The 9,331-nt window shown below is 37.8% G+C and overlaps 1 protein-coding gene across 6 annotated transcripts in view; it reads left to right on the forward strand.

Annotated features, from left to right (window-relative positions):
- Tmem161b (transmembrane protein 161B) overlaps positions 1-9,331 on the forward strand; it is a 78,698-nt gene that overhangs the window by 2,555 nt on the left and 66,812 nt on the right. The window contains exon 1 of one of the 6 annotated variants that reach the window (XM_031360700.1): positions 1,995-2,756. The exons of the other annotated variants lie outside the window; for them this stretch is intronic. The gene's annotated coding sequence lies outside the window, so the exon portion shown is untranslated. Of the gene's footprint in view, positions 1-1,994; positions 2,757-9,331 lie in introns of those variants that run through there. 6 annotated transcript variants of the gene reach the window in all.

A 9,331-nucleotide genomic window follows, 5' to 3' on the forward strand; every position in this document is an offset into this window, starting at 1 on the left:
GCCTCGAACTCAGAAATCTGCCTGCTTCTGTCTTCCAAGTGCTGGGATTAAAGGCGTGCGTCACCACTGCCCAGCCATTAGTTTCTTTTTTTAAAAAAAATCATTCATATATATTCATACACACACACACACACACACACACACACACACATCATTTGGGCAGTCTGAGAATCTTTGTCTTTATATTAGGCCAGGTATTTCACTACTGTCTTGTAAATGCTACTCCCCAGCAGATATTTTGGATTTAGTGATGTTTAATTGGTTATAAATTTATTTTACCCTTTAATTCTCTGATCTGGTATGTAGCCCCAAACTTCAGAGATGTACTGTGTATTTCAGGTTCTTGTATTGTGAGCAAACAACAATAGGCTTGTGATGTAGACTAAAAATACTGAATTCTCTAAATTATTTGCTTTCAGTTTGTGAAAATACTTGGTAGAAAATGTACTGCAAGTATACTGATTCTGTTCTACTTTCTGTTGTGATGGAGATCTTGCATTGATATTGATTTATGAGAGAACCGTACATAGCACAATTAGAGCAGCATTTTGAGTTACAGGCCCCTGGTGGCTTGTTTAGTCAGTGTAGCAGTTTAATAATTTGTTGCTGTTAATTGTGGGGAGACAGAAAGCTTTGCTATAGCAGAGTTGGTGAGGATCAGTGCTGGGAAGAGATAATGTGCTATGTGATATGAGAGAAACATACACAGTACATGTAGAGAGTACAGAACAGTGAATTAATTGTAATCTGGGGGAGTCCTGGAATAACTGACATATAGTGAGCTTGGGAAGAGTATTGGGATACTTGCGTTTCCTTAAGAATGCCTGGGCATGGTGGTGCATGCCTTAAATCCCAGCATGGGATCTGTGAGTCTGAGGCCAGCCTGGTATGCAGTGAATTCTGTGCTATTCAGGAAAAAAAAAAAAAAATCTATGATTCTTGGTTAAACTAAAAAATGTGTATTTGGACCCCATTTTGAGTAGTAAAATTTTAGAATCTTTTCTTGCTTGTTTTTGGAAACAGGTTCTTAACTCAGTAGCTCAGGCTAGCCTTGAACTCCCTGCTTTCCTGCTTCAGCCTCCCACATGCTGGGATTATTGTATGAGCTATCATTCCCAACTCAGAATTTAATTTAATTTAACTTAATTTATTTATTTGTTTATGTGAGTGCACTGTCATTCTCTTCATGCATACCAGAAGAGGGCATTGGATCTCATTACAGATGGTTGTAAGCCACCATGTGGTTGCTGGGAATTGAACTCAGGACCTCTGGAAGAGCAGTCAGTTCTCTTAACCACTGAGCCATCTCTCCAGCCCCTTATTTTATTTTATTTTATTTTATTTTATTTTTGAATGAGTGACTTTATTCTCAGCCCACAGAGAACAGGTTACATTCATTTAAGAAACGGTGTAGGTATTGAGATGGTCTATCCATAAAGTCATTCACCAACTGTTTCAATGAACAATGGTTCTGCTTGGAGGGTGGCACAGACATTAAGTGAGGGTAAGAATTTGGTTCATAAGCTGTGATAATTTGGAAAAGCATTCATCTCAGAGAAAGAGTAACTTAAAAAGTCCTCTTCAAACTTGATACAAGAGTTACAAACATCAAGCAAAGCATTCAGTCTCACTTTGTTGTTCTCTTACAAGCCACCTCCCTAGTTAATCGTCTATGGTTCATTTAGGTATATAAATACTTTTGAAATATATAAGCTGTTCTGAAAACCATAGTATAGTGTAAAGACATGAAATAAACAATACTACTAATAGAGAGGCTGAGATAGGAGAAGCAAGATTTCAAGACCCTTATGTTGTACACAGCCAGACACTGTCACAAACATACAAGCTGACAGTGTATATAGATTGCACAATGTTGGACCTATTTCTCCAACTACCAAATTAGACCATTGGATGACAATCAACAAATTTCTAATTCCTCATATTATTGGATTTTAATCAATTAGGATATGTTGGTAATATTAATTTTCATATTAATATATTAAGAAAACAGAATTTTATTTTTAATGAATTCTGTAGTTAAGTCTCAAACAAGTGGCCTTCAAACCATTCTTAGAGGAAAATGGAAGATTAAGAGACTAAGAACCGGGTATATATTTATTAGAAGTTCTTTTGCATTTGAATGAAAATCAATCATTTTGAACTTTGTAAGGAGGTTTTAATATTGCATGTGTAGTAGCAGACATCTGAGTTTCTTCTGGAGTTTTCTGATTTCCCTTTCCTGAGATTCTTTGCTCTTTTTCTTTCAAGAGGCCTAGTCAATCTATGTTAGAGCCTTATTTTTCTCCAGTTGGTTTTTGGTTAGTTAGCTCATGTCTGAGCACCTTTGCAGAAACAAACATTTGTAAACTGCCTTCTGCTTTTTTGCTTGTTCGAGACTATTTTCATTGCTAATGACATAGTATGGATTTTATTCATAGTTTTGTTTCAAGTTAGAGGGATTTCATCTAATTGATGGCTTTGCTAACAGTGAAATGTTTCAGCAAATGGCAAAAGGTGGGTGTTTGTGTGAGAGCATGTGTCCTTTCTTTTTTCTATTTAACTGTAGGAAGTCCACTATGATGATCTTGTTGAATTTTATCACATCCCAATGGCAGTACCCTGAAACATGAATTAAATGAAGTTTCTACCCTCCTAATTCATTGGAAGTTAAACCTCAGAGAGGACAAGCCATAGTTTACCATCCTGTCTGCTCTGGAATTATGTGAAACAAACGAACAAACAAACGTGCTTGTGAGGTGAATATTCTGTTGGTTTGGCTGAAATGACTATACCCTTTGTTTTACCAGACAACTATCTAAAAAGCCCTATTATTTCAGAGGCTACTTCTTCACTCATTCGCTGTTTTTCAACATTGATAGGCCAAGGATATAACTGCTTATAAAACAAACATCTGTGCTTTTGGGACTTTTTTCAATTAGGAGAGGCTGACTAGTATTCCTGTAATGAATCAGACAGGCTGCTAGCCATGGTAAGCGAAGCAGGGCAGAGGGGGTAGAAAATGATGGTGGTGGTCGTAAGCTGTATCGAGAGGGGCACGTAAATAATCTGACTGGTACATATGCATACAAAATCAGCAACTGCATTTTAAACCATTGTAATTCACTGAAAAATAGTCATAAAGCTTATATTGTGGTTAGCTGTATAAGACTTCCAGTAAAATTATTATAGGTTTTCAGTGAACAGGATGATAATAAATACTTATTTTTAAACATGTAGATGATATTTATTTCATAGATTATAGTTTTATATCACATACTGAAAAAAAGTGAAGGCTGTGTGTGTATGTATATAATATATATATATATGTATATATAATACACATATACACATGTATGTATGTATACACATGTATCACTTGTAGATCTGGTACAGAGGCCAAAAGAGGGTGTTGATCCTCTGGAACTGCAGTAACAGACAGTTGTAAGTCACTATGTAAATGTTCTGAACCAGTCTCAGAACTGTGAGAGCAGCAAGTGCTTTTAACTACTGAACCATCTCTACAGCCCCTTAAAGTTTTTCTTAACCAGTTAATTTTATGTGTATTGGTATTTTGCCTGCATGTATGTGTATGCAGTGCCTGACAAGGACATGGGGGGGGGGTCAGACTTCCTGGAACTGGAGTTACAGATGTTATTAGTAGCCGTGTAGGTGCTGGGAATGAACCTGGTTCCTATGAAAAATAGCCACTGCTCATAACTGCTGAGCCCTCTCTCCAGCCCCTAAAGGTATTTTTTTAAAGAGGAGTTTTAGATTAGCTTTAGATTGTGTTCACAAGTTTCTGTTGTTCTATATGTCTCTCCATTATCTGTAACTTTTACCAGAGTGATATGTCTCTTCATTTTTTAAAAATAATATATTTTCACTCATTGAGAATTTTATAGTGTATTTTGATCATATTTTTGTGGGTTTGGATGAGTAGATTTTTTATGTACACCTACCATTATGGTATAAGTATTTTAACTCCCCTGAAATCATTCTTTTCTTTCCCTTCCTCTGGCAACCACTGATCATCTTCACTATAATCAAGGCTTTCCAGAATGTTATATAACTGAAACCATGCAATATTATAACCCTTGCGGATTGGCTTCTTCTACTTTGTAATATTTAAGGTCCCCCCTCATGTCTTTGTGTCCTGATAATTTTCTTCTTCCTTTCCTACTGTGTTTCCTATACTCCTCTTTATCTATTCTAAGACAGAGCCAGAACCTATACTTACCAGTCACTGGTATTTGGATTGCAGTGGGTGTGCTGTGTGACAAAACTTGTCCTAGGGAGATGCAGCACGCATGTCTTCTCATCCAGATAGGAAGCCTATGACAGACCTAAGTAAGATACCACCAAAGTCCAACTCGATGTGTTCTGTAGGGTAACTTAAAAGAATATGGGTAAGGGGTTACTTACAGCAGCAAAAATAACTCAGACATTTATATCACTGAGCCCCCCCCTTACCTCACTCCACCCAACACACACCTAGCACAGGTGACAGTTCACAAAGCTGGGAACCATGAGCACACTGGACAGGCTAACGGTGGCTCAACAGGCTAGAGAGTGTTCTTTCCAGGTGCCACTGGTTGAAGCCTCTCCCAGGCAGCTTGACTGCCTTCTGCTTCTTCCAGGCAGCTTTTGTGCTTTCAGGCTTTCTTTGTCGCTTGGCTGGTCTGAGTGTCTTCACAGCCTGGCTTCCTTCTTTCTGAGGGTAACACTCAGCTTTTATTGCCTACTCTGGCAGGAAAGGCACTAGGGAATCTGATTAGTTTCAGGGTCTTACTGAAGCTATTTTAAGTTGTTTACCTTCCTATTTAAAAAAGCTTTCCTTTTTGGAAGCAATGTTTCCATCTCTAAGGGAATTATTTACCAGCCAGGTGGACCGTGGGGGGAGGGCCTGGAAAGCTATGCAACAGGGAGCTGGTCTGGAGCAAGAGTGAATGAAGTCTAGATGTGTCCAAATCCTGAAAGTCTAGACCTGAGACTGGCAGGAGAAGGACTGCTTCCACCTTGCTCTGGGCCTGCATGTCTCAGCACATGTGAACCTTAAGACCCCTACCTCTGCTACCTTTGAGGTGATCACAGCATGGTGGCCAGATTTCTAGTTAACCTTCCTCTTTCCTTATAAAAACATGTCCAGCAAGCACCTGAAATTCCTCTTTATTCAAATGAGGCATTCCCAGCACCTCGGGCCCCAGACAATAATATGTACTCACCTCCAAACCCCTACCTACTCTCCAAGGTTTATAAAGCCCTTGTCCACCTCATCCCCAATAAAGAGAGCTGTTTCACTCAAAACCATTTCCAGAGAAGGCTGTTTCTCCTGGACACACACAAGCTGAGATCCTATCTGACCACCTTGCCTGGCTAAGCTTCATTCCTTCTAGTCCAGCCTGGTGCTCAGTGTGTCTGGATATCCTGAGGGAAAAGCAGACCTGGGCCTGCAGACCACCATGCTCAGATTGACTTAATTAAAAAACAATTGTTGGTGTTTTTTTAATTTATGTTTATGGGTGGTTTGCCTTCATGAATGTCTGTATACCACATGTGTGTCTGGTGCCTGTGAATGTCAGAAGAGGACCTCTGACTCCTAGTACTGGAATTACAGACAGTTGTAGACTTCTGTGTATGGCTGCTGGAAGTCAAACCTTGGTCCTCTTGTGGAACAGCCAGTGCTCTTAAATACTGAGCCATCTTTCCAGCCCCCTCAACTAATTTTCTAATGAATGGGCTTTGCCTTTTTGATAGCCAGTGCCATACCTAAGGTCAACCAAATTGTCTCTTATGTTATCTTATAGGGGCTCTTTTAAGTTTTGTGTTTTATGTTTAAAGCTATGATCAGTTTTAAATAAAATTTTGTAAGAGTGTTCATTTTTCATTGTTACTATTCAGTTGTTCCAATGTCATTTTGTTTGATAAGACTGACTTTTCTCCCTTGTTTTTTTTGATATTGTCTGTCAAAGTTTAATTAACTATATTTTGTGAGCCAATATCTGCTTCTCTATTGTATTGTAGTGATTGATTTGTCTTTTTGCCATACTACACTCCTTTGATTACTGTAGCTTTATAATAAGTCTTCATCTTTTCATGTCAGTTTTCCAACTTTGTTTTCTTTCAATATTTTGTTTTCTATCCTAGCTCTTTTAACCTGTCTATAAATTTTGGGATCATTCTTTAATAATTATTTAATATTTAATAATAATTTTCTATGATTTTAAAGATTTATTATTTATAACTATGTGTCTCTGTGAGTATGTGCACTTGAGTGCAGGTGCCCAAAGAAGTTGGCATTAGATTCCCTCATAACTAAACTTATAGGCAGTTGTGGTCTGTCTGAAGTGGATGATAGGAACCAAATTTTGGTAAGAATAGTACATGCTCTTAAACATAAAGCCTCCAATCCAGCCTTTCTTCCATGTTTTCAATTGGTTTTAAGTTGGTATATATCATGCTGAAAAGGATCCATGTCATGACAGTATTAAGTCTTGCTTTCTGTGAACATGAACATGATGTGTCTCCTGTTTATTTTGGCCTTTGCTTTTGATTATCAAAGTCTTTCCGTTTTCCTCATCAGATCTTGCTTATATGTTTTCTCTTTCTATTTTTAAGCCAGGGAGGGTCCCACAATGTAGTCTTGGTTGACTTGGCACTTTTTATGGAGGCCAGGTTGATGTCCAGTTTGAAGACAATTTACATTCTTATCTCGTACAGTAGGCAACCTCCTTCTTGTAAAACGGATCACCTACAGAGAGGGCGTTCCTACCTCAATTAAAATACATTTTCTTGCCAGGCAGTGGTGGCACATGCCTTTAATCCCAGCACTTGGGAGGCAGAGACAGTCGGATTTCTGAGTTCAAGGCCAGCCTGGTCTACAGAGTGAGTTCCAGGACAGCCAGGGCTACACAGAGAAACCCTGTCTCGAAAAAAAACAAAAACAAATAAAATAAAACAAAATACATTTTCTTAGGAAACATTGAAATTGTTCCTTTCCCCCCTTAATCTTATCCTTTATTCTGTTCTTGCTTTCTCTCACATGCTGGCATTGATGTGTGTCACCATGCCTAGCTATATCTTCTTATACCATTATTTAAGTATTTCACTTTTTTTTGGATGCTGATATAAAAATGCTGTTGTTTTGTTTGAACCTGAAGAATAAGGCCAGGACTTTTCTTACCAGGCAAGTGCTCTACATCTGTAACAAATCTTCAGCTAAAATGATCATTTTTAAAGGCAGGGTCTTGTTCTAATAATGGAATGAGGACATTGATTTTTGTATATTAGATTATATTCTGCAGCTTTGCTGTATATCCACTTTTGGATCCACAGTGTATCATGTTAGTGCTCTGCCTTATACCAGTTCTGAGAAAATATACCCCTGCCACCAAAAGTCCCAGTTGTACTTCCATAACACTTAACTAAGACAGAAGTAATAATTTGATATTAAATTATAGGAATATCTTTTGTATTTTTGACGTAAAGTGTAAGATTTAAGGTAAAAAGGAACAGTTTTGATGTTTCCTAAAAAAATTAATTGAGGTAGGAAGGCTCACCCTCTCTGTCGGTGAATTGCTCCATAGGAAGGAAATGCTACTGTATGAGACAAGAAAGCAAGCTGATCCCTGGCTGCTCACTGGTCATGACTAGGGATGTAGTGTGACTGGCTGCTTCAACCTCCTGACCCGACTGTAACCTAGAACTGTAAGCCAAATAAGCGGTCTGTCCTGGGTTGCTTTTCTCAAGGTTAACACAGCAGCAAGAGTAGAAATAAGAAAATTTTTAAAAGTTAAGACTTAAATTCAATTATGCTTTTCATCAGTAACTATAATACCTAAGTGTATTTTTAGCAGTTTAAATATTTATGAAATAGTTAGGTTCTGGGGTTTTGTTTTGTTTTAACTTCAATTGTATAGATGGAGGCACAAAGTTAGAGTAACTTGTGCAGTTACAGTGTAAATTCCTTAGTACTTCTTCTGCTTTAACCATATCCAGTTAAAACATTCCTTCATACCAGAGTATTAATCATTTAGGTGTGGGCACAGACTTGATGTACTGCTGATGAATGGGGAGGGATTGCAGAACTGGAATTCCTTAATTACTGTAAGTGTTCTAGATCATACTTGTTTCAAGCATGTGTCACACTTACCCATTTCTTCTTCCCAGGGCTCTAGCAGTTGGCCCACTCCTCCTCTTTGCTCTTATGATGACTTGCTTACATCTGAAGCTTTGCTTCCAAATGGGCTAAAAAACCCTATAATCTCTTAGAGAAGCTTGCCTTCCCTTCCATGTGATCAGTGGACACAAAGACCATCTCTCCATGTTACTTCTTTATGACCACTAACTGTTTAATTAGCACAGATTTTTTTTTAGAGGAAAAATGGAATATTTTGATAAAGTATTTGTTGTCTCAAGGTCACGCTCAACAACATACAGTTGAGTTAAAAGAGACATCACATTAAAAAATATTGTAAGTAAATTTACAATTTTATGTTGGGTCACGTTCATAGTTATCCTCCAGTACATGTCATGGCTTGATAGTGATAGTATCTTTGCAGCACAATCTTGGGAATAGAGAGGTTTGGGTTGTGAGGAAGTGTGGCTATTCTGTATTAATAGGCACTGAAAGGGGAAAAAGAAACCTTTGTTCAGTGCAACTTTTAACATGTTGCCTTCTTATGTTTTATGCATGTTTTATTGTAGATTGCCAGCGATTAATGCCTACCATGAATACTTAGCACAATCAGGTTTTCGTTTTACTTCATTCTGCCAATGCTGAGGGAAGTGTTTGACACTGAGTTACAACCCTGTGCTTACTTTTTAAAGTAAACTTCACATTTTTATCTCTGCTATAAATAGGACCTTTTAAAAAATAATAATCTCAGTTATTCAGATTACCTGTCCGTCCTTGACACCATGCTGTGCTCACCTGTTGCTGTCCTATCGTTAGTTACTGATTGCTGCTATCAGCTCTGCTGCCCTGATCTGCTTGGGAAAGCAGTGCGCCTCCTACTGCTTCCTGTCACTGAAGGGAAGTAATGCTGGAAGATGGTTTTCACCCAAGCCAAAACTTCATTAGCTCATTATCTTTAAATGTTTTTATCTTGCCAGAAGACTTCAACAGTATTTATGATGATTATAAGTGATTAATTATAAATGGTTTGTGTTCTTGAGGCTTGTGGCATTGTCTGTGTAAATGGATTTATTCTGTCACTAACACTATTATTCCTTTCTGTTTAGGCTTTTTCAAAAGGAAAACCATGATTTCTTTTCTTTTTTTAAATTAGGTGTTTTCTTTATTTACAATATCTCCTTTCCCAGGTTCTCCAAA

The sequence above is a fragment of the Mastomys coucha genome, unplaced genomic scaffold (assembly GCF_008632895.1).
Source record: "Mastomys coucha isolate ucsf_1 unplaced genomic scaffold, UCSF_Mcou_1 pScaffold8, whole genome shotgun sequence".
NCBI lineage: Eukaryota > Metazoa > Chordata > Mammalia > Rodentia > Muridae > Mastomys > Mastomys coucha.